The sequence below is a fragment of the Magnolia sinica genome, chromosome 4, assembly GCF_029962835.1.
Source record: "Magnolia sinica isolate HGM2019 chromosome 4, MsV1, whole genome shotgun sequence".
In the NCBI taxonomy this organism is placed as follows: Eukaryota; Viridiplantae; Streptophyta; class Magnoliopsida; order Magnoliales; family Magnoliaceae; genus Magnolia; species Magnolia sinica.
Window position 1 is genome coordinate 87,417,798 of NC_080576.1, and position 25,869 is coordinate 87,443,666.

At 42.3% G+C, this 25,869-nt stretch overlaps 1 protein-coding gene across 3 annotated transcripts in view; it reads right to left on the reverse strand.

Moving 5' to 3' along the window:
* Window positions 1–25,869, reverse strand: part of LOC131243331 (uncharacterized) — a 130,434-nt gene that overhangs the window by 58,213 nt on the left and 46,352 nt on the right. The window lies entirely within an intron of this gene.

The window sequence follows — 25,869 nt, forward strand, 5'->3', positions numbered from 1 at the left end:
AAATAGAAATCAACCACACATGCATAGCAAACAGTCCCTAATCCAAGGGATTCCCCAATCTCAATTCAAGGAACCCTAGGGTGAAAAAAGGGGCAAATAAATTTGGGCTAATGCAAACTAAGGCTAGGGTTTAGGAAATAGGAATGAAGAGAAGAAAACCTGACCCGGAGAAAGCTCCTGCGTACAGATGGTGGCCCGAGGCTGACACACGTGTGCGGGTGGGCTGGCCGCACGTGTGATGAAAGCCCGCCTCCCCAAAGTGATACTTAGGCCTGGTCGGCCAGGGAGACCTCCAATCTCTCCAAGTTTGACGACGATCCGACGTAAGGTCGAGGCATAGTGCTCCGCCTAAGTTTCAGCCCTCCTATAGGTCCAGATTCTAGAAACTGGCTGTAGAGGGATGAATAGCCGCAAAAGCTGGAAAATTCAAAGCAATAATGATGATAGAAGATGAGAGATATGAATGGAAGAGGGTAGGGGCAGATGGGGATAGATGTGGCTTCGCACCACGGTAGTTAGCCCTTCGAAAAGGGAGGGCTTCGCACCCACTTTTGAATTCTTCCACAACTCACTAAGAGAGCAGAAAAATAAAGCAAGAATTTTTATTAAGCTTCAATGAATGAAAAGAACTACAGGGGGTGCCTATTTATAGGGAAAACCCTATACCCTAAAAACTCGCACCATGTGCGCAACCTATTACTTGGCGATGAAGTAAACTAAAATAAAAACCAAACAAAAAAATCTAAAGCGTTCACGATATTCTAAATAATAATAATAAGCAAAAACTAAAATATGAAATCAATCCGACGAGTGGGCCACGATCATGAGATCCCGTGATGGGTTTTTCTTGACTATCGGGCCCACCCTTTTAAACCAAAACTTCGTCTTCTAACTAGGAGGCCCTCCCTAGACGTCGTCATCGAGCTAGATCGATGGTGGGGCCCTTCTTCTGCATACGTACGTGCGTAGGAGGGTGGTGTGCGTGCGCGTGTGCGTGTGCGCATGATGTCCTCATCAATTCTCCCCGGCTGCGAAGATTTCGCCATTGGCGAAATAAAACTCCTAAACCAATCCAGGATGTCAGGATCAAGTCTCTGAAGCTCCTCCTCAGTGAGCCACGTGTTGTCTAAAGCTGGGCGTGACTTCCATTTAACCAAGTACTTCTGAAACTCACTATCCGACGTGGATATTATCTGATGGTCCAGAATATCCTCTATTTCCTATCTAGGTGTGGGAAGGGTAGGTATGTGAGGTATGTGAGGTAAAGGCTGAGAAAATGGGTCGGGAAGGGTAGATATGGGACGTAGTAGCTGGGAAGATGGGTCAGGATAGGTAGGTATGGGAGGTACAGGCTGGGAAAATGGGTCGGGACGGGTAGGTATGGGAGGTAGAGGCTGGGAAAATAGGTCGGGAGGGGGCCATGGAATAAGGGAAAGGTCTGATGAATCAGGATGGTTAGGCGAAAGGCTGGACAATGCATCAATGGCCCCTTGAAATGCAATTAGATCCTTCACATTGAATGTGGATCTAATTCCCATGGAGGGTGGAAGATTGGCCACATACGCATTGAAACCGTTTCGTTTTATAATTTTGACGGGTCCAGCACTACGCGCATGTAACTTACGAACAGCTCCCGGAGGATACCGCTCGGGCCTGATGCGGACCATCACAGAATCTCTTACATTGAATTCCTTGAAACATTTATGTTGGTCTGCAGAAAATTTGTAATGTTCATTACTAGTAGTGATCTTCTGCCTGATTTCTTGATGCCATGAATGAATGTGATGCACAAAAGACTCTGCAAGTTCTGACGGCCTATGGGACAGTGACATAGGGACAAGATCAATAGGTTTCTCAGGTTTATAACCAGTAACGACTTCGTAAGAACTAAGACCTGTGGACCTATCGACAGAAGTATTAAACGCAAACTCGGTTGTTGGTATTACAATGTCCCATGTTCTGGTGTGCTCTATATCGCTCCTAGGGGGAGACTCATCCGATAGATCATCAGGAAAGACATCATGAAACTCATCTACTACCAGAATGGCCTCAGTAGGTAACTCTACAATAGCCTCTGGTGCACTCTCTCTAGCCACGAGGCTGCACATGTTGTACCCCTCAAAATAATGGTCTTGATGTCCCTCATGGGGTGGGGGTACAGGTGCACGCCCATGACTGATTCCTTGGCCACTTCCATTCATTGGTCGATCCTCCTAGCCACCTGCCTGAGATTGGCCATCTTCCATAATGGTGGAGTTTGTCCTGAGGGAGGCCTCTATTTGGTCAAGGCGTTGATCTATGTCTTTTTCCAAGCACTTACCCCAAGACTCGATCTGTTGGGATAGATTGTTTAGTGACTCTAGCAGTTGTTCCATGTTTAGTGTAGGGTGCTAGCCAAAACCATGACCCGTACATGTGGGCGTACAACTTGCAACTCTACCTAAGGACTTTCTACGACGACTATATGGGACTAAATGATCCTATGAGACTCTATATGAGGGAAACTACGCAATGCTACTAAAATCCAGCAATATAGTTGTCAAAATGAAGGAATAACAGAAAGTTACAGCAATGTAAATTGCTAACTTCCTGCTAACAGAAATTTCAGCAACTAATATCAGGGACTATGGACTCCTAAAAGCTACTGAATGCATGATGTACTCAAACAAACTAACCCTAAACATGTAATGTATTCCCCTATAAGAACCCTAAGCTCTGATACCAAATTTGATGCAGGACATGAAATTAAACATGATCTGTGAGATTTCAGGCTTGAAATCACCATAGTTCAGAAACAATTACACAAATTCCATATCCCACATAAAAAGTCCAAACATTTAAGTAAAGTGGAATATATGCGGGTCCAGGCCTACATAGGCTAAGACTGGACTAATAAAAATTATAAACCAAACGATGCTTAAAGGGAAATAGAAATCAACCACACATGCATAGCAAACAGTCCCTAATCCAAGGGATTCCCCAATCTCAATTCAAGGAACTCGAGGGTGAAAAAGGGGCAAATAAATTAGGGCTAATCCAAACTAAGGCTAGGGTTTAGGAAATAGGAACGAAAAGAAGAAAATCAGAGGAAAACCTGACCCGGAGAAAGCTCCTGCGTGCAAATATTGGCCCGGGGCTGACGCACGTGCGCGGGTGGGCTAGCCGCACGTGTGATGGAAGCCCGCCTCCCCAAAGTGACACTTGGGCATTGGTCGGCCAGGGAGACCTCCAATCCCTCCAAGTTTGGCGACGATCCAACGTAAGGTCGAGGCATAGTGCTCTGCCGAAGTTTCAGCCCTCCTACGGGTCCAGATTCTGAAAACTGGCTGTAGGGAGATGAATAGCTGCAAAAGCTGAGAAATTCAAAGCAATAATGATGATAGAAGATGAGAGATATGGATGGAAGAGGGTAGGGGCGGATGGGGATAGATGTGGCTTAGCACCACGGTAGTTAGCCCTTCGAAAAGGGAGGGCTTCGCACCCACTTTTGAATTCTTCCACAACTCACTAAGAGAGCAGAAAAATAAAGCAGAAATTTTTATTAAGTTTCAATGAATGAAAAGAACTACAGGGGGTGCCTATTTATAGGGAAAACCCTATACCCCAAAAACTCGCACCATGTGCTAAACCTATTACTTGGCGATGAAGTAAACTAAAATAAAAACCAAACAAAGAAATCTAAAGCGTTCACGATGTTCTAAATAATAACAATAAGCAAAACCTAAAATATGAAATCAATTCGACGAGTGGACCACGATCATGAGATCCCAAGATGGGCTTTTCTTGACTATCGGGCCCACCCTTTTGAACCAAAACTTCGTCTTCTAGCTAGGAGGCCCTCCCTGGACGTTGTCATCGAGCCAGATCGATGGTGGGGCCCTCCTTCTGCATACGTACGTGCGTAGGGGTGGTGGTGTGCGTGCGCATGTGCGCATGATGTCCTCATCATTTAGCTTTGAAACATTAGTGCCATTGAAAGAAGACTCATACACTCATGATCCATTAGTTACTGTATAATTTTGGATTGGCTACTGAGGAATGAGAAGCCATTGTTTCATAGACTCATACGTATGTGTTTCCTTCACAATGTTTCTAAAGAGCATATATGGTGAGCAACTAAAGCCTTAAGCCTATCGGACTGATGTCAAAAGGTTTACTCAAAAAGTCAAAACTTCACACTAGAGAGGCAAACAGTGGTAGTCAAATCATAATGGTCTGATGCATGCTTAATTTTATCTTGGGAACACCAAGAAATATCATATATGGCATTTTTTTAATCTTTTCCTGTTTTATTTATTCTGGATTTTTTAGCAAAAGATTCTATGGTTTTGGTGCTGGTGGATATTGCTTCAATGCCGATATTTTGGACCTTCATCCTTCATGGAACTGAGAGTAATACACAGTGGTAGTCAAATCATAATGGTCTGATGCATGCTTAATTTTATCTTGGGAACACCAAGAAATATCATATATGGCATTTTTTTAATCTTTTCCTGTTTTATTTATTCTGGATTTTTTAGCAAAAGATTCTATGGTTTTGGTGCTGGTGGATATTGCTTCAATGCCGATATTTTGGACCTTCATCCTCAATGGAACTGAGAGTAATACACAATGTATGCACACAGAGAAAGGACATGGATACAGCTAACAAGTAAAGTGTTTATCAATATACATACATACATACATATATATATATATATGGAACAATCCTTGAAGCATGATCTGGCATTCACAAGGTTTCGGATAAACGAGCAAAGTCTTCATGTCATTTACTAATTGTCGAGTAGGGCTTTCAATGTGCCAGGCTTTGGGCCAAGCAGAAATCAAATTTTGGACAACCCTATTGTTGAGTGATGTTGATGCAACAAGGACTATGAATGCTTAGATCTGAACTTATTAGCAACATATTCAAATCTGAAATTTCATATTGGAGCCACAAAGATGCAGGGAACACCAGGCCATCCACGTGAGCAGTAGTAGAAAAAGATTCAAGACTGGGAGTGTGCAAAAAGTCTGCTAATCAGCACACTAATGATCACATGCTCTACTCTATCTCATCATTGACTGTAGGAAGCCAGGAAGTTCCATATCTGTTTTCTTGTTTATTTCAGAAAAACATAAAGAGCTAGTACATGCATGGAGGTCTTTATATAGACCTCTCACAAAGAGAATCATCCTACACCTGGATTCTGCTTATTATAGCTATTAAACAGATCTCTAATGGACAGCAAAAAAATGGGGACTCTTAAAACAAATGTAAACCCCCAAAATGAAGACTGATTTACATTCATGCCACACATAGGGGCATTTTGGCCAATTCTAGTACTGGGAAGGTGATAGCTGTAGATAGCTATAACCTTTTCAGAGAAGAGAATCAATCTCTCCCTCTAAATTATTCTTACTGATTTACTTTCCATGTATAGCAATTGAGTTACCTTCCTTGTATATCATTTTATATCTCTATTTAAACCCTATTAGGGTAAAGCAATGGATACAGAAAACACAAAAGAATTCTCCAATCTTCTCGTGTTATCATGCGAAAGAATTCTCCAATCTTCTCGTGTTATCATAGTAACGGAGAGGTGCATCTGGACCGTTGATCATTGAGTCCATTGCTCCGACTCAGTTAGCAACGCCCAAGATCTATTCTAATCATATCCATTTTAAGCCACCGATCAGCCATTGGCCCCATCACAATCCTCACCTCTTGCGCCTCAATTCACGCTTCACCACCAAGTCCATTGTCGCAACACCCATCTCACCGACGATCCAAACCCCCAACCGCTCAATCATCATGATGCAGGACCGATGCATGAACCAAATAACTTGTGAGATCAAGTAACAGAATTAAGATAATTAACAAAAAAAACACAAGCATTGCCTCAACCACCACAAATATCATGAAAACCAAAAGGACATCATGCATAATCCTAGCCTAAGTTACCAACATTGTCACACAAGATCATTAAATAAAATGAAACTAGGATCTAATGGATTTAGGGACATCCAATTAGCATAGGGTATAGTCTATTTCATGTTAGAGGGCCTAATACAACCTAGGGTGAATTAGGGTTAAAGAGATTGAGATATATAGGAAGTAGGGTTAGGGTTTGGATTATTGATGGCGATGGGAAAGTGAGATTTAGAAGAAGATGAAGATCTGGTATGGGGGAATAAAGAACTTGAAGAAAATACCTGGATGGAGGGGAAAAGAGATGACGGTATGGGATAGATGGAGACCTTGCACCTCCGTTGATAAAGATTAGCCTCACACTAATCTCCCTTCCAAATGACATGAAAGTATCTTCAAATCCCTTGAAGATGAAGGAAGAAAGCAAGAGCTTTTCTCTTCTTTTTTTCACAGAAACCTAATGAGGGAGAGGGTCACACGCCCACCCTCTTTTATAGCTTTAAGAAAATTGAAAAATTACCTGTTTCGTGAATTTTGACGAAAATAGCTCTAGTTTAAATAAAATCAACTAAAACACTCATAATGGTGTCCAAACATAATATAAACAAAATTAAATCCTATAACACTAATAAAATCTAAGAAAACTAGTGTGGACAATCCACGATCAATGGCCCGATCATCTGATCAACGGCTCAATTGTCACATCCCTCCGATCCAACGATCTGGATCACTCTATAAAGCAGCCCATGTGCATCTTCCCAGTGTGGGGTCTTCACCACGATCACAGATACTCGCCTAGCCATAGGGAAATCGGTGCGGCCCACCTCCTCCTCTGATACGTACGCAAGGGTGTACGTGAAGTGATGCCCTCATCACATCACCTCTCAAAGCTAGTTGTTGGATCTGCGATCGTCTTCTTCATCACCTCCCAAGACCCCCGAACTGCCATTAACGAACCCATCTCTAGCGGTCATCGTTGTCACTGGCAAGCCCTCGCCCCAAACCTCTGCTTGCTTCCCCTTTCAAATCCTAGTTATGACACCACTCAGTCTCCAGCCTCATTTCACCATCACCCATCCTGCCATTGGTGTTCATCTGCACCCACGTCCGCCATCAACGGCATTACCGCCATCACCACCAAACCCATCTCCCATCACTGGCGCAAACTCATCGCCCAAATCCTTAATCCCCCATTAGGGTTTTGGCCAATTACAACAACTTCAAAACTGTTTGCAATGCCATGAACCAGCTTCCAATCTTAGTGGTGCCACAAACCAGCACCTCCATCAACAAACCCAGAACCTCCAACATTGTTGCAAACCAACCTTCCAATCACAGCTTCGCGCTTATTCTTGGATTGACGGTCGTCATTGTTGCATTACTACTGTTGTAAGCCATCCATACCATAAAACCCATTGTCGTTCGTCCTAGCTTTCTTTATAAAGTCAATCACAGTGGCTCACATGTGGGTGTTGGTGGGTTCATGCATTAGCATACTATTGAGGTCCATATGATCCAACAAGGGATCCACCGGTCTCCTTACGACACTCTTATGGCTGAGATCTGGTAGAATGAATGATGAGGACATCACTTCACGTACACCTTTGCATACATTTCAAAGGAGACAGGCCGCACCGATTTCTTTGTGGCTAGGCTAGTACCCATGATCATGCTAAAGACCCCATGTGCATGTGCAAGCATCTGGAAGACCCCATACTGGGAAGATGCACACGGGCTGCTTTAGGGAGTGATTTGGACCGTCGGATTCAAGGGACGTGATGATCAGGCCGTTAGATCGCATGGATCATATGATTATTATCTTTTAGATTTATTTTATGATTAATTTATGATTGGACACCTTATGAGTGATTTTAGTTGATTTTTCATTAGATTAGGGTCATTTTCGTCAAAGTTCATAAGACAGTTGAAATTGTAATTTTGAAAAGTTCTTGAAGCTATAAAAAGAGGGAGGCGTGTGGCCTCTCTTCAGTTGGGTTTTTGAGAATAGAGAGAGAGAGAGAGAGAGAGAGAGAGAGCTCCTAGCTTCCTTCTCCCATCTTCATGTGATTTGGAAGGAAGATTGGTGCAAGGCTAATCTTTATCAACAAAGGTGTGAGGCTTCCATCTATCCCCCACATTCTCATCCATTCATCAACCATCGAGGTATTCTTCAAGTTCTTCGATCTTCTCCATCCCAAGTCATCACCATTCTTCCGATCCTTATCCCTTATACATCTATCGACAAGCCAAACCCTAAGGACCCAAAATCTCACAAACCTAGCCGACACATATGACCATACAACCACATGTGTGAACCCATAGGGTTGGTCATACGGCCACACTCTTATGCCTTTGGCAAATTACCAGACCCTAGTTCTTCACATTCTTCAATTAAGCTCAAATCCTTACATTCCCTCCATCCAAAACCATAATTCTCTTATCCTAGTACCTAAACCCTTTAACCCCTCTACCCAATTTACCCTCATTAACCATAAATCTAAGTTTTCCCCAATTTCCCTAAATCCTAATTTCACCTTAGGTAGTATTAGATCTTCTCCTTTGAAATATGCTTTACCATATGCTATTTGGATGTCCCTACATCCATTAGATCCTAGTTCCCCTTATTTAATGGTCTTGTAGGATGATGCTTTGTAACCTAAGCTAGAATTATGCATGATCTTCTCTTGGGATTTTGGTATTTGTGATAATAATAGCAATTTTGTGTTTTTTTTATTAATTAAGTTAATTTTGTTGATTGATCTCACACAATATTTGAGTTCATGCATCGGTCCTACATCATCACACCATCTATCTAGTGGTTTTTCACTAGTACTGGCAATGTTCGCAATATTGATACAATCGGCTGAGATTATCGGTATCGCAGCCCATTGAAAACGTTAGGAAACATCGGGAAAACAACAAATCTTTCTTGGTTTCCACCCTGCGACATAGAAGAAATAGGAAAGGAACATATAGACTGATTTTAAAGCCTATCAGCCAACCCAGTATACGAGCGATGCGAAACCCCAAGAAATTCGAAAAAAATACTGAAATTTTGACAAACTTCTATGTATCGTGCAATATGTCACAAGATATTGCAAAATATTGTGAGATATCGGCAATAAATATAGGGGAAAAAAAAAAATCTCTTACCTTTGTGATCTTCCTGAGGGAGTCGCTTTCGACTGAATTTGGCGGACCGCGATCGACATCACCAAGTCATATAAGAAAATCCCTAAAACCCTTTTTTTTCTTCGAAGAAAATTATCTTGGAAAGAAACCAATTTTCCACCGAGAGGGATGGGGATTTGGGTTGGGATTTGTGAAAAAAAAAGGAATTTCAGGAGAGAATTTTGGGTTGTGATTTCGGGCAAGAATTTGGGTTCGGTTGCTAACTTGTGGCATTTTTAATGGAGAAGAGAGTCTTCTCTCGAACTCACTTCTCTTAAGTTAGAAGTGGATTAGCTGTTACACAAATAACAGCTTAGTGGGTGTTAACCTTACCATGTGGGGCCCATCTTGATGACTGTGTTTCATATCCACGCCACTCATCCGTTTTTTCCGATCATTTAAGGACGTTATCCCAAAACGTAAGTAGATCCAAATCTCAGGTGGGCCTTGGGAAGTTTTTATTGAGGAGCGTTCAATCATCACTGTTTCATGTGGTCTAGACCACCTGAGATTTGGGTATGCTTAATGTTTGGAACCACGCCATAAAATGGGTGGAAAAACAAATGGACTTATTGGATATACAAAATATCATCAAGGTGGGCCCGACAGTAAGATTAACACCCACTAAGCTATTACCCTGGTAACACCTAACATGCGACCCTTAAGGGAGAGTGGATTCGGTGAGACCGGGCTGCATGAAAGACAGTGCAGCCCTTACAGTGGGGCCCATCTTGATGTATGTATTGTATATCCATTTCATCCATCCATTTGGAGAAATCGTTTAAGGTCATGAGACAAAATGAGGCAAATCCAGAGCTCAAGTGGACCCCACCACATAAGACAGTAGGGATTGAATGCCTACCATTAAAAACTTCTTTGGGGCCACAGAAGTTTTCGATCAAGCTGATATTTCTGTTTTCCCTTCGTCCATATCTGTCCGAAACTATAAACATGTTGGATCTCAAATAAAAATCATTGTCCCCACTGTTTTCTGTGGTGGGGTCCAGTTGAGCTTTGGATTGGCCTCATTCTTTGGCTCATGCCCTAAAATGATCTCTTTAAATGGATGGACAATGTGGATACAACACATATATCACGTTGGGGCCCACAGTCAAGGTCCCACCCACATCGTTGGTTCTATGCATGGGTTCTGAGCGCAGTTAGGGTGGATCCTTGGTGGTTCCCTGTGAGGCCCACTGTGATGTGTGTGCCTTACATCCACACCGATCATCCATTTTGGAAGCTCATTTTAGGGCATGATCCTAAAAAAGAAGCAGATCCAAATCTTAAGGGGACCATAACACAAGAAGCAGTAGTGATTCAATACCCACCAATAAAATTTCATAAGGTCCACCGGAATGTTTATTTGCCATCCAACATGTTGGTAAGGTCACAAAGACCTGGATGAATGGTGTGAATACAAAACATACATCATGGTGGGGCCCACAGTCAGGGTCCCACCCACATCATTGTTCCGTCGCGTGCGGATTTGGTACTACCCCCACCAGGATGAATGCAGATTGGGACACGGATTTCTTGTGGAAGCCTTTTGCAGGAAGTTCATGCGTTGGTATGCTAGGTGGAGCCCCTCGTGATGTTTGTGAGAAATCCACCCCGCTCATCCGTTTTGAGAGCTCATTTTAGGACATGCGACCAAAAATGAGGCATGTCCAAAACTCAAGTGGGCCGCACGAGAAGGAAAACTAGGAAAATTTTCTTACCGTTGAAACCTTCTTGGGCTCCACCTTGAAGTTTATAAGCCATCCAGACCGTTTATAAGGTCACTCCCACTGGGATGAAGTGAAAGCACAGAAAATTTAGCCTAATACAACTTTGTGGCCATAAGAATGTTTCAACGGCGGTCACTGAATTCCCACTGTTTCCTTTCATGCAACCCACTTGAGTTTTGGATTTGCTTCATTTTTTTGTTGCATGTCCTAAAATGAGCTCTCAAAATGGATGAACAAGGTGGATTTCTCACAAACATCATGATGGGCCCCACAGCATCACAGCACAAGAACTTCCTAAATCTGCATCCCACAGATTGCCTACTGACAATGCCAATAGCAAGGTGGCTATTGGTCAGTGCTTGTGGGCCTCACCATGATGTATGTGTTACATCCATGGCATTAATCTATTTTTCCATATTATTTTAGGGCATGATCCCGAAAATGAGGCAAATCCAAATGTTTACCCATGTTGCATTAGTTTAGTCACCCAATGTATAGCTTAGGATCCTGTACAAAGGAAACCTATTATGTGCACTTCTTGTTTGAGATGTTATGTTTTGAAAGTGTGTATTAAGGTCTTTTTTAACAACCCCTGAAGTTTCATTGAAAAATTCAACCATTTCCTCAATGTTTCCCAAAAAGTGCGATAAATTACCCAATACGAACAAGATATATCCCGTGCAATAACCGATATGTATCTATATCCCAAGAGTGCGATACATAGCGCGATACCAATATTTTGAACATTGAGTATCGGTACCCCAAAAAGCTTTAAATGGTTCTATGAATGTTTTCAACTGTTGATCTTCTATTTTCATTGTTAAATGTTTTCATCACACTTGGTGGTATTCAAACGATTGAGATCTTGTAGCCCATCACTTGATTTTCATGAGAATTGGATTAAAATAGATGGTCATGTTTAATGGAGGGATTGAATCAATTTGGGTACATGGTTAGGCAAGATTATAGACATTAATGTACTTAGGTACACCAAAGTGATGAGGACATCATGCGCACACGTACGCCCCCCACCCTACACACGTACTCAAGGAGGAGGAAGGCCCCACTATCGATCTGGATTGACGACGACATCTATGGAGGACCTCCTAGTTAGGGGGCTATGCTGTGGAGAATTGGAGTGGACCCAATCATCATGTGGAATCCACCATTGGATCTCATGATCGTGGCCCACTACCCTAGATGATCTAGGATTTTGAGTTTTGGTTATTATCATTATTAGAAACATCATGAACGGTTTTGATTGTGCTGATTAGTTGCTATTTTTGTTACTTCGTCTCTAAGTATTAGTGTGCGCACATGGCGCGGCTTTTGGGGTTTAGGGTTTTCTTATAAATAGGCAACCCCATGTAGGTTTTAATTCATTGAAGTTTATGAATAAAATTCTGTGTTTTTTTCTTCTTCTCTAGTTCTCTAAGTTGAAGAATCTAATTGGGTGTGAAACCCTCCCTTCTTCGAAGCACTAACTACCGTGGTACGAAGCCACAACCATCCCAAATCGTCCCCACCTCCTACACTCCACATCCATCATCTCTCACAGCCATCCCATCTTCAAATCCACCCCTTTTTTGTACCCAAGCTTTCCTCTACAGCAGATTTGCAGATTCTGGCCCTCCAGGGGGGCTGAAACTTCGGCGAAACACCACGCACAAACCGGACAGCGGATCGAGGTGAGATTTGGTGTGTGAGTGGACCACCCCTGACCGACCACACCCTAGGTGGCCGTTTCCAGTTTCGTGGGCCCCACACACGTGCGAACAGGAACCCACGCACGTGTGTCTAGGCCGGACTGTTGTCCACGCGTGTGGACTATCTCGGGTTCTTCTCTCTCATCTATTTCTCTCCTCTCTCGCCTTAAATCCCTAAACCTAACCCTAGATAATCTCAGATTCCAAGTATTTCCAACTTTTGCAAACCCTAGATTTTCCCCCGAATTGAAACATGGTGAATCTCTTGAATTAGGGAACAATCCTTTGTAAGGATGGATGAATCTTACACTCCTTTGGGCATTGTTTGGTTTATAATTTTATTTGATACAACCCTAACTTGTGTACGCTTGGACCCCCGTGGATTCCCCTTGTTGAATGTTTGATCGTATGTGGGACGTGGATTTTTTTGTGATTGTTTAGAAATTGGTATGATCTAATGCTTGAAATCTTGCATATCATATTTAATTTCATGTCCTGCATCACAAAGTCTGTAGGATGGTGGAGCACCATATTAGTCTCTCCTTGAAACTCTAACTCCTTATAAATAAGATCTTATCCTAGAGGGAAAGTACAGAAAGAGAGAACCTTAGACACTTATAATCCCTGAGAGGGATAGAGAGAACTGTAAACTCAAGAATCTGGAGAATTTTTTTCTGTATTTCTTCAACCCAAAGGTGGGTTTAAATAACCACTCTACAAGACTATACAAGGAAGCTTATTTAGAGCATCTCTAGACATAGTATATTACAACTAATAACCCATACACAATCCCATATATACAATATTCTCACACCCCCCCTCAAACTGATGTGGAATAATGAACCAACATCAGTTTGCCACGAAGAAACCTATGACGAGATAAGGTCATAGTTTTGGTAAATAAATCAGCAAATTGTAGCTCTAATGTCACATGAGGAAGAGAAATAATTCCAGCTGCGTATTTTTCTCTCACGAAGTGGCAGTCAACTTCAATGTGTTTAGTGCGCTCGTGAAATACTGGATTGGAAGCCAACTGAATCGCACTGAGATTGTCAGCATATAATGGAGTCGGCAAAGACAAATGAATCCCAAGATCTGTAAACAATCCCCAATACCAAGTAATTTCACTACATGCCTCTACCATTGCACGGTATTCGGCTTCTATGCTGGATCTAGATACCGTGGTTTGCTTCTTACACTTCCAGCTAACCAATGATTGTCTCAAATAAACACAATAGCCCGTGGTGGACTGTCGTGAAATGGGACAACCTGCCCAGTATGCATCAGAGTAAGCAGATAATTGTAGATCATGCGATGATGGAAAGAGAAGCGCCTGATTGAGGGTACCTCAAAGGTATTGAATAATGCGATGAACTGACGTCATATGCAATGTGCAAGGTACCTCAACAAACCGGCTAACAACATGAACTGCATATGAGATACCAAGACGAGACATAGTGAGATAGACTAATCTCCCCACCAGCTACCTATAGGATGTAACATCTGAGAGAAGGTCTCCATCATCTTTCTCATACTTGACATTTAATTCCAGAGGAGTCTCATGGGTCTTGTTATCTGTAAGGTTTGCTAGCTTGATCAAATCACAGGTATACTTCCGTTGACTCATGAGATAACCTTGAGTATTACGAGAGATTTCAAGACCCAAAAAATATGTTAACGGCCCCATATCCTTCATATGAAATGAGGAGTGAAGTAAGGATTTGAGATCGGCAATTCCTTGAGCATCACTTCCTGCGATGAGAATATCATCAACATAGACCAATAAAGCAACAAGACCGGAATGAGACTTGAGAATAAACAGTGATGAGTCATATTGGCTTTGACAATAGCCCACTATGGTTAACACCCCATGGAATTTTTCAAACCATGCTCTTGGTGCTTGTTTGAGTCCATATAAAGCTTTAGATAGCTTGCAAACTAAGCATGAATCCTTGGACTTATAACCGGGAGGTTGCTTCAAGTAAACTTCTTCTTTAAGATTCCCATGGAGGAAAGCATTTTTAACATCGAGTTGACTGAGTTGTCAACCTTTAGAAGAACTTATAGCGATCAAGGAACGGACCATTTTCATTTTTTACACTGGAGCAAATGTCTCATCATAATCAACTCCATACTCTTGTTTATAGCCCTGGGCCACTAGCCGAGCTTTGTATCGATCTAAGCTTCCATCATATTTTAATTTTATAGTATATACCCATTTACTGCCAATCACTTGCTTCCCCTCAGGTAATCGAACCAGCATCCAAGTAGCATTCTCCTCGAGTGCCTGAATCTCATCATCCATGGCCTTTACCCAACACAGTTGAGTAGAGAAAGATTTGATGATGATAATGGGAAGAAGAGAGGAAAATATTGAGAGAGAAGAAGAAGAAGGAGAGTTTGGGAGAGATGTTGTGTTAGGCTTGCTTCTCCTAACACATAATATTTTATTATAATAAAGCATATAATACACCACAGGAGAAGAGGGAAGTGTGCACATGCACTTACACTAAAAGGGACCACTAACTAGCACTAACCACAAACACTAGCATTCTCTATACTCCCCCTCAAGTTGGAGCATAGCTGTTGATCGTGCCCAACTTGTCACGAACACGATGAAGAGCATCTCGACTCAAGGACTTTGTAAGAACATCAGCGAGTTGATCCCCAGATCGAACCAAAGGAGTGACGATTTCCTTATAAGCGACTTTCTCCCGAATAAAGTGACAGTCGACATCACTATGCTTGGTTCGCTCATGGAAAACTGGGTTACGAGCAATATGGATGGCCGCTTGGTTGTCACAGTGAAGAGAAACAGGATCCGAAGGAGAATAGCCAAGTTCTTCAAGAAAGTTGCGAAGCCACACGAGTTCACATCGCATGAGCCATAGCACGATATTCTGCTTCAGCTGAGGACCGGACAACAACTGACTGTTTTTTGCTCTTCCAGGTTATAAGATTGCCACCTAGGAAGGTACAGAAGCCGGATGTAGAGCGGCGATCAAAAGTACTACCTGCACAATCAGCATCGGAATAGTCAGAAAGATGAAGATGACCATGCAACTGAAAGCGGAGGCCAAGACCCAGGACTAATTTTAAATACCGAAGTATACGGTAGACAACCGTGAGATGGGAAGTACAGGAAACTTGCATGAATTGGCTAACAACCCCCACCGCAAATGAGAGATCTGGGTGAGTAATAGTCAGGTAAATAAGCCGGCCTACAAGTCGTCGATACATCTCGGTATCAGTAAGGAGAGTACCATCATCTGGTCGAAGCTTCTGTGAAGTATCCATGGGAGTGGTAGCAAGCTTGCACCCTAATATGCCGGTCTCCATGAGAAGATCGAGCGCATATTTTCGTTGTGATAAGACCAATCTGGATGATGAGCGAACAACTTCAATTCCGAGAAAGTAGCGAAGAGGACCAAGATCCTTGATCTCAAACTTAGTCTTCAAAAAATCTTTGACCTCCCTCATTCCAGCAGAATCACTACCGGACAAAACAATATCATCCGCATAGACAATGAGAACCATGATGCCCGTTGATCGTTGACATATAAAGAGAGAATGATCGGCATGACTACAAACAAAGCCAAACTCCAAGAGAGCCTGACTAAATTTTTCGAACCATGCACTTGGAGATTGTTTGAGTCCATAAAGAGCCTTCTTCAACCAGCATACAAGTGCATGGTTGTGAGAAGCAATAAATCCAGGAGGTTGATGCATGTAAAGTTCCTCTGCAAGATCCTCATGGAGAAATGCATTTTTAACATCAAGCTGAAACAAGGGCCATGATAAATTAACGGCCAAGAAGAGCACAACGCAAATCGAATTAAGCTTAACCACCAGAGAAAATGTCTCGAAGTAATCTACACCATGAGTCTGTGTGTAACCCTTAGTAACAAGACGGGCATTATAGCGATCAACCGTCTGGAAGAAACTTGATCGTATAAACCCATCGACAGCCAACAGGTTTATGGCCTAAAGGAAGTGGCACAAGGTCCCAAGTATGATTCTTCTCAAGAGCAGACATTTCTTCTATCATCGCCTTCGTCCAATCAGGAAGAGCATGCGAGAGAGATCTAGGAATAGTCTGTGATGAAAGGGAAGCTGCAAACGACTGAAAAGATGGTGAAAGATGATCATATGAAACGAAATTACTAATAGGGTGTTGAGTACAAGATCGTGCCCCTTTGCGCAAGGCAATGGGAAGATCTAAACTCGAGTTAGGAGAGTCACCTAAGCCAACATCCAAAGTGAGCGGAAGGGTGGATGGCTCAGCGTGTGAAGATTTATCTCGACGATGATACACCTGCAGAGGCTTGGGCTCACCCATATCACCAACAGGATGCTGAATAGGGGGGAGAGGAGTTTTCCCATGATCACTAGTAGAAAGAGGATAAGAGTCATACTCCCCCTGACTCGCAAGAGGATCACGGAGGGATCGGCCTGGAGCGGAGAAAAAAGAAATATCCTCAAAGAAGGTTACATCGGCAGAGACATTTCTTGCGAGTCAATGGGTCAAAGCATTTATACCCTTTCTAACTCCGAGTATACCCTAAAAAGACACATTTAATTGCCCTAGGGCTAAGTTTATCATTACTCCCATCCAAAATTTGAACAAAGCATGTACAACCAAAAACTTTAGGTGGTAGAGGAAATGGAGTATCATGAGGATACAATATAGTAAATGAAGATTTGTAAGATAGGATACATGAGGGTATACGATTAATAAGAAAAGTAGCAGTTAGGAGAGCATCACCCCAAAAATGTTTAGGTAGATGCATACCAAGCAGAAGGGTGCGAGCAACGTCAAGAAGATGACGATTCTTTCGTTCTGCAATACCATTTTGTTGAGGTGTACGAGCACATGACGTCCTATACAAAATACCACGTTCCTGCAAGAAGGACAGAAAGGCAGTAGACATGTATTACCCCCATTATCAGAATGGAGGGATTTGATGGAACAATGAAATTGAGTGCACACTTCATGATAAAACACTTTAAACGCATCAAACATTTCACTATTAGATTTCAAAAGATAAATCCAAGTCATGCGTGAATAATCATCAATAAAGGTAACCAAATATCTAAATCCAAAAGTCGAGGTAACCGGAGCTGGTCCCCAGACATCCGAGTGAACCAGAAGAAAAGTTTGAGATTTCCTCCCAAAAGAGCTAGGAGGAAACGTAGCACGATGATGTTTAGACAATTCACAAATATCACAGCATAATGGTTTAGTGACAGATAAGGAGGGAAACAAAAGTCTCAATCTAGCTATGGATGGGTGGCCTAAGCGGCAATGCCACCGAGTCATGGACTCTCGATCTAGAGAAAGGGTACTAGAAGCGGCGATGGGTGTATCATCGAGAAGATAAGCGCCTCCTTGCTCATGCCCCCCACCAATCACTCTCTTCGTCTGTAGGTCCTGAAACAAACAATAAGAAGGGAAGAAGGTAATGGAACAATTGAATGATTTAGTAAGAGAGCTAATAGACAATAAGTTTAATGGAAAACGAGGCACATGCAAGACTAAGGACAAAGTCAAGGAAGAAGAGAGGGATGGAACCAATTCCAGAGATGGGAGATTGGGTTCCTTCTGCAACTGTGACATACTGAGTGTGAGGAGAAGGAGAATAAGAAGAAAAGAATTGAAACTTACCAGTCATATGGGAGGAAGTTCCAGAGTCGATGACCCAGGAGGTAGGAGAGGATGACGCAAGAAGGGCAGTACCTGACTAGGCCGAAGCTGCGTGAGAAGGCTCAGGAATATCACGAATGTGAAGCCGCATAAGGGCATCATATGCAGCCCGAGAAATGATAAGAGACTCCCTTAAAATAGACTGCTCAGCTGTCGGGGTGGAAGACTGTGTCTCAGAAGCAACAGTGGATGCAACAGAAGCAGCGGCATACATAGGACGATCATGTATTTATGAGCAATAATCAACAGTGTGATTAGTTCCACCGCAATGTGAACAAATGCGGGAACCATCACGTCCTCAACTGTAACGTCTCGGAAAAACCCGTACAAGGACCCGAGTACCATCTCAGGCAGAAATTACCCAAGACCAAAACCTTTAGAAAATTAGGTTAATGTTAGCAAGTGCTAAACTAGAGTGCTTGTGAAATTAGCACTAATCACTTTAAATATGATCTGCAAGACCCAAAACGTGCAGAATCATTGACGCTACATTACCCTGAAATCTAGAATCCATCCTTAAACCCGGTTGCTCTCGGGAGCACACCGAAACTCCATATCGGACCTAAACCGCACGTCGAAAGTCCGATTACCCTGAAACTATACGGATATGACCGCAGTACTGGACTTGACAACCCCCTCGGAAATCAAGTCTTGATTGTGTCTAGAAATGCATAACTTGAGCTTGGAGCAAAGTGTGTGAGAAATGTGAAAATATTTAGAAATAAAAATCCGAATTTAAGTAATCTGAGTCGTGTCGCTTGCGGGCCAAATATAAGGATTCAGACCGTCAGAATCTGACCCAAATACACCCTCGGATCAGGAAAAATGTCCCACACATGTCGATGTACTTGTGGCCCTGGTCGAGTGACTGTGACCGTTGAACTGAAACTGGTCCGCCACGGCTGATCTGTAAATCCGATTGGAACGAAAACTCAGCCTGACCTAGATCCATGGTCAGAGAGCTTAAGTCCGACCGCACGTGGAAAAGGGGCCACCAAAAGTGCTCCGTTGGACTGGAACAGTCCATATTTGGATATAACCTAAGTATACCTTGGCCCTGGGGCCATTCCCATCAAACCTGGGCCTATATAAGGACCTTAAACCCTCTCTCTCTCACCCCATACGAATTTGAGAAACCCCAGGGGAGAGAGAAGAGAAAAGAGAAGGGAAAAGAGAGAAAGTGAGAGTGAGAGTTGGAGATTCTTCATGGGATTCGATCCTGCTACTCCACGTACTCAATCGCCGTTCCTATATCGCTATACAGGCGATTCCGACTCCACACTTGGGTAAGAAAACCTAACCCTAATCTGTTTTAGGGTTTCAGATAGTGTAAGTTATGAAATAGCTAACCTAATTTATGCTATAGGTTGCCAATTTGCCGTAGACAAAGACTTAGCTTTAAAACTGAGTTCGTTACGAGTCTACCGGCAAAAGGTGCGGACTATAGACGTATAGGTTATGGTTTTCAAAGCTTTCAATGTCGGTTAATGATTTATAACTGACGTGGGTGCTATTTTACATGCGAAATGCGTCGTCTGTTTCGTTTTACAAGTATATATGAACTATGTGACATATAGTGTATTCTATGTATATGTTGTGATATTTGAATACGTATGGAATTTGGAATTGTGCCTAACATGATTATCTGTCGTGGATATATGCTTGTTATATATGCGACAACTCTTTAGTGAAAGGACTTACCCTAAATCACGTCACGGCCAATATACGTTATATATGTTAAAGTGTGTAGCCCAAGTGTTTGTGGAAATGATTAAATGAATATGGAACCCGGATTCATGCATGCCATGATTATCCGCCGTGGGTATATGCGTGTGGCATACGGGGCAACTCCCTAATGAAAGGATTTGGCCTAATACATGTGTGATCAACATACATCATGTACGAAGATGTATGTTGACTAAGTGTTTGTAGAAATGTCTAAATGAGCTAATTGTTACTAAGGAGTAATTTGTTTGAGGGTTGAGATATGAATCTCGGCTACCTTAATTATGTGTATGATTTCCTCCATGTATGTTACACTATGATGTTTGTTTCATTATGGAATGAATGTGTGTAAACTCATGTTTACGTTGCTTTTCATTACATGCTCATATGATAATAGAAATTGAATTATTGTCCGTTATTGCTTTGACGGTCTCGTATAATTACTTGTGGAAACTGAATGAGGTTGGGACTATGATATAGTCCAGGCAATCGGTAATAGGCCCTGATTTGGTGGCTGAGGTTGTTTTCGCCACATTGGACGTGTTAGGTGAACCCGAGTCGTGCTTTGGTCGTCGGCAGTGGTTAGGCCACACGAAGTGCTTGCGCACTTCATGTCGATTGATTCGATGTGCGCTCGTACTAGTCGAGCTCGTCAAATAACCCGATTGGCCCTATTGTATGTTCACCATGTATGGACGCTACTATTTGAACCTAAGGTACCAACCTTACCAGTGAAACTCCGTTAACCTTGGTACCTCGATCCGCTAAGACTCATGAGCCGGACATGGTGGTATGGGATACCGTGGTCGAGCTATCGGCCTACACTGGGGCGACGAGCCTCCTCGTAGTGTCCATTGAGCAATATAGACTCGTGAGCCGAATACGGTGGTATGGAACACTGTATTCGAGCTGTCGACCTACACTGATAAGGTGACGAGCCCTTTGTAGTGACCTCGAGCGTACGCTAAGACTGCGTAGAGGCGACGAGCCCTTACGTAGCAACAAGAGTACACTAGGCCTCCACTGATGAGGTGACGAGCCCTTTGCAGTGACCTAGAACCATATCTTCGTATGAGATTTACTAGGATTGGCGACCCTAGAATGGATCATCGTTTGGGAATTGATACAAGGGAGGTACCTTAGATTCTCAATCCTGCTGTATGAAAGGGACTAATAATAACTCGGTAATCACACTCATTCCATCAACTGCATGTGCCCCGGGTTGAAGAGCACAGAGGGAAGAAAGCATGCCGCGACCATAAGATGGTGTCGCACGAGGGAGTGTAGGTGAGGGCATGCATCATGCTTACATTTCATCATTGCATTAATAAGAGTATCTAGGAATGTCTGATATGTCTGCTTTATCATTACTGCTTGATTGAATTGATAACATGTTAACCTTTGCTCTATTGTTCCACTGAGTTGATCACTCACTCCCACGTTCTGGGACGGTATTCTGAACACCCACCAGACTGTCTTAGTTGCAGATGACGATGCGACTCAGGAGGCGGAGCCCGATTACTATGACGATCAGGATGAGTTCTCATATATACAATTCTCCGGTGGTTTCGCTTAGGCCATCCAGATCGACGGGGCTTCAGGGTTATACTTGTAGTGGACTATCACATTTTTGACGTTTTGTATTTGGAAACAATACATGTAATTATTGACCTGGCAATGCATACATACTTTGGGGACCTATGCTGTGTTATAACGCTATACGTATTTGAGTAAGTCTTCCGCTTGCGTATTACAACTGTCCCTGGATTATGTTTTGCTGCTTTGGCTTAATCTTATTCATGTTTTATGCACTAATACTGACAACATTTAATCATCATTAAATATGCTGCATAAGTGATGCGTTGGAACTCGAGAGTTGGACTTTTACTCGACACCCGATTTTCAGGGCGTTACATCGGCCACGTCCACCATGACCACGAAGACTACGGCCGCCACAACTGCGGTCTCCCTCGCGGCCTTTACCACGACCACCAAAGCCAGAAATGCGCCCTGAACTCAAGAATGGACCCGAAGACCAAGAGAGGACTGATCGCCAGCAAGATGTGTCAAACGCTCGGGTGGCACAAATGAATGAGACGGAAGAGTAGAGACAGTAGCATGCTGACACATGACATAGACTGTCGTCAATGGGGGAAGAGGATCCTGCATAACAACCTGATCTCGAACATGAAGATAATCAGAACACAACCCAGCCAGGAACTGCATGATACAAGTATCATCCCACTGAGCATATTCATGATCCTCTTTACATTTGGAAGGAAGAGGTTGATACATATCCAACTCATCCCATATACCCCGAAGCGTCGAATAGTAATCTTTTAAGGATCTGGAGTTTTGTTGAAACCGACCAATTTCTTGAATAAGCTAGAATACCCGTGAAAAATTCCGAAATTCTGAGAACATATCATGAAGCGTATCCCAAATGCCTTTAGCCGAGGATAAAAACATCACTGAGTGGCTAATCGAGGAATCCATACTATTCAACAAACATGCAATAACTTGATAATTCTCCTTTGTCCAAGACTTGTAAGTAACATCTGTAGAGCTTGGGGGATCATCCAAAATATACGATAACTTGTCACGGGCTCCTAAAAATACTTTTACAAATTATGCCCATTGAAGATAGTTGTTACCATTCAACTTAGTGGAGGTAATTTGCAAGGGGTTGGATTCAAGAGACCCTATGCCAAGAGATGAGGGCCCTTTGTCAGCCATAGGAGATTCCAAGAGAGATAAATCTATGCCAAGAGAGCCCCTACACCAAGAAAGATTGATTTAAACAACTCTATCTCACTCAATCCTTCAAGATAATAAGAAATAAACCTCAAACAAATATCAATCATCCAAAATACCATGAAACGCAGTTAAAAAAGCCCTAATAGAGTGAAAAACGGACCAGCCGCATGTCCATTTGAGGTTAAAAACCTCTCAAACATTGATCTTAAGTAAAAAAATCCACCATGGGTAGCTTGGGAGGAAGATTTCGGTCCATCTTGAGCAAAGAAACCAAAGAAAAGCTTACCAATTTGAGGTAGATCGAAGATAAATGGAAGATGGGCCCGATTTTCGAATTTCTCTATTTCGCCCAAAATACCATGAAAGGAGGTCCAATAAATTCTGAAAAAATCACGACAAATCTTCTAAAATCAAGATCTATCAAACCCCTAAACTTTTAGCTCAAACGGAGTCCATGTGTCCATACAACGCTGACGTCAGCAAGGTGACGTGTCGCCTCTCAGTCTGTTGGATGCGGAATGCCTGGATCTATGCTCTGATACCAAGTAGAGAAAGATTTGATGATGATAATGTGAAGAAGAGGAAAATATTGAGAGAGAAGAAGGAGAGTTTGGGAGAGATGTTATGTTAGGCTTGCTTCCCCTAATACATAATATTTTATTATAATAAAGCATATAGTAAACTGCAAGAGAAGAGGGAAGTGTGCACATGCACTTACACTAAAAGGGGCCACTAACCACCACTAACCACATACACTAGCATTCTCTATAGGTTGTGTATATGCCTGAGAATAAGAAGTAGGTACAACCAAAGAATCTAATCCAGAAAACAAAGCATAATAAGAGGCAAAAAGATTTAATCGACGGGAAGAACAGACGGACGACTAGAACGACGTAATTAGATCGTAGTGGAAAGTGGGACAGTTACGTGCGTTATAGGAGAAGAGGACACCTAATCGGAAGCAGGAGCAACTGAGGGAGAGGACCCAAGAGAGATAGGCTTCACACGGCGTTGGTAGACCTGCAAAGGAGGAGTGGGAGGAGGCAGAGAATGATTTTCTTTAAATGATGACATATGATAAATGGAAGATGGAACAACGGTAACTAAAGGAGATGCATGGACAACTTTATAATATAGTAAATTTTCAAAAAATGTGACATGTCTAGACACACGAACACGATGAGCACACGGATCATAACAACGATACCCTTTCTGATGCTCCCCATATCCAAGAAATACACATTTAGCTGCCCTGGGACTGAGTTTATCGCGTTCTCATTCTGGAAGATGAACAAAAGCAATGCATCCAAACACTCTTAGCCGACTATAATCTGGATCTTTATCATGAAGGAAGAACATGGGAGTTTTTCGGTTGGCCAATACACTGGAAGGTAATCGATTGATCAAATACACAGTTGTTGATTTTGCTTCAACCTAAAGAAATTTTGGAACACGTGCATATTCCATCATGTAGTTGCTACCTCAGTAATGTGTCGATTCTTTCGTTTTGCTACTCCATTCTGCTCCGGTGTGTGAGGACACGTTCGCTGATGTATAGTGCCATTTGAACTTAGAAAAGTCTCAAACTCGAAAGACATATATTCTCCCCCAGAATCAGACCGTAGAATTTTAATTGCAAATCGGGTCTCCACATATGAGGAAAATTGTCTGTAACATGAGAATGCTTCAAACTTGTGCTTCATGAAATAAATCCAAGTGTGCCTTGAAAAGTCATCCACAAAGATGATGTAACACAACGAACCACTAAGAGCCATGATGAGAGATGGACCCCAAACATCAGTATGAACGAGATCAAATAGATTCTGAGGGTGAAAGTTACTCAATGAAAGTGGCGATACAGTAGATTTACACACTTTGCAACTAACACAGTTCATATCAATGGAAATGGGATTAATATTGATTTCATCATTTAAAAGACCAGATCTAAATAAGAAAAGCATATTTTTAGAATTTGGATGCCCTAAACAACTATGCCAAAGTTTCTAGCATTTATTAGCAAAAAAAATATCATGAGAAGATGGAAGAAAGAAACAACGCGATGAGACAACTCCGGGATCGAACTCTAAAATAAATAACCTTCCTCTCTTATGGCCCTTCCCAATCAGCTTCTTTTTTCCAGATCCTGTATGAAACAATCAGACCGAGAAAACAAAACCAAACAGCTATTTTCTACTAGTTGAGCAACTGAAATCAAGTTAACAGATAATTTAGGAACATAAAACACTTTACGAAGGAAGAAATTGCGGATGGTGAAGGTGAGACTTTCAAGGACCCAATACGAGAGATAGGTAAATGGTTCCCATACGCAGTGTAGATGGAACCCATTCCTTTATAAGGGACACAATCAGTTAGACAAGAAGGGTTACCGGTCATATGATTAGATGGCCCTAAGTCAATATACCAAAGATTTAGAGGATCAATATTACCTATCGAACCTGAAGAACCCATCGCTTAAAGAATTTAATGAATTTGTTCTGGGGAAAGTAGAGTAGGCTGCACTAATGGGGCCATAGATGAAGAGTCAGGCTTCTCAGCAGAGGGAGCCAGAAATGCACGTCCACGTTGTTGGTAGTGAGGAGATAGGGGAGGGAGAGTCAGGCAATTGGCTATATCACGTCCTTCTTGTTTGCAGTAGCGACAAAACAGAGTACTTGGTCCAAAGGGTTTCAGATTTGCTTTCTTGTTGGGACAACGAATAACCACATGACCAAATCTATTGCGTTCAAAACATTTAACTTTCGACATGTCTCATGACTTTCCTGAATAATTGCGAGTAATGAAGGCAGCATAAGGAACAACCTCGCTCATGGAAGCAAGGGTTTTCAAACGTGTCTCTTCTGCCATCAAATCAGATAGAGCTGCCTCAAGAGATGGAAGTTGAGTGCCGGTTCATCAGAGCGGCTCGGGTTGGTTCAAACTCCGGATGGATTTTATACTGAAATTGCATCAATTTACTTGTGTCGCGAAGTATCTTTACTGTTTCTACCGCCGCAGCGAGGATAACTGGATCCATAAGTTGAATCTCATGCCAAAGGGAGGTAAGTTTAGAATAGAAATCTTGTATACTCAGAGCTCCTTGTTCTAATTTTGACAGCTCATACTCAACTTGATAGCAACGAGCATGATTTGATTGTTGATATTTAC